The sequence below is a fragment of the Arachis stenosperma genome, chromosome 6, assembly GCF_014773155.1.
Source record: "Arachis stenosperma cultivar V10309 chromosome 6, arast.V10309.gnm1.PFL2, whole genome shotgun sequence".
Lineage (NCBI taxonomy): Eukaryota > Viridiplantae > Streptophyta > Magnoliopsida > Fabales > Fabaceae > Arachis > Arachis stenosperma.
Genome location: NC_080382.1, coordinates 102,971,075 through 102,972,010, shown reverse-complemented (window position 1 = coordinate 102,972,010; position 936 = coordinate 102,971,075). Strand labels below are relative to the sequence as shown.

At 38.8% G+C, this 936-nt stretch overlaps 1 non-coding gene across 1 annotated transcript; it reads right to left on the bottom strand.

Annotated features, from left to right (window-relative positions):
• Window positions 1-579: 579 nt before the first annotated feature.
• Window positions 580-688, bottom strand: LOC130938556 (small nucleolar RNA R71). The gene has a single exon (XR_009069718.1). It is a non-coding gene; the product is annotated as a small nucleolar RNA R71 (small nucleolar RNA).
• Between the last annotated feature and the right edge of the window lie 248 nt (window positions 689-936).

The window sequence follows — 936 nt, the reverse complement described above, 5'->3', positions numbered from 1 at the left end:
ACATTCTTCTTCTTTCTTGTTTTATTTTTCTTGTTTATGACCAGGAACAGAGATAAAGAGCCTCTCTTTAAACCTGATCATGAGCCTGAGAAAACTTTAAAGAGGTGTTTACAACAAGCTAAAGTACAACACTCTGGAAGAAATCTCTCAGAAAATTTCAAACAAGAAGCTAAAGTCATGGCAGCCGAGCCTAATCACGAAGGAGAGGCAAGAAAGGTTCTTGGTGACTACACCATACCTACCTCTGACTTCTATGGTAGAAGCATCTATATACCTGCCATTGGAGCAAATAACTTTGAGCTTAAGTCTCAGTTAGTCTCTCTTCTGTAATAGAATTGCAAGTTTCATGGAATTCCACTAGAAGATCCACACCAATTCCTGACGAAATTCTTGTAAATTTGTGAGACTGTTAAAACCAATGGAGTGAATCCTGAGGTCTACAGACGTATGCTCTTTTCCTTTGCTGTTAGAAACAGATCTAGGATATGGTTGAACTCTCAACCTAAAGAAAGCCTAGACTCTTGGAAGAAGCTGGTCAATGCTTTCTTGGCCAAGTTCTTTCCTCCTCAAAGGATGAGTAAAATTAGAGTAAAAGTTCAAACCTTCAGACATAAAGAAGGTGAATCCCTCTATGAAGCTTGGGAAAGATACAAGCAACTGATCAGGAGATGTCCTCCTGACATGCTCTTAGAATGGTCTATCCTAGGTATCTTCTATGATGGTCTTTCTGAGATGTCCAAAATATCATTGGATAGTTCTACTGGTGGATCACTCCACTTGAAGAAAACGCATGCAGAAGCACGAGAACTTATTAAGATGGTTGCAAATAACCAATTCATATACACTTTTGAGAGAAACCCTGTGAATAATGGGGTATCTCAGAAGAAAGGAGTTCTTGAAGTATACACTCTAAATGCCATATTAGCTCAGAACAAG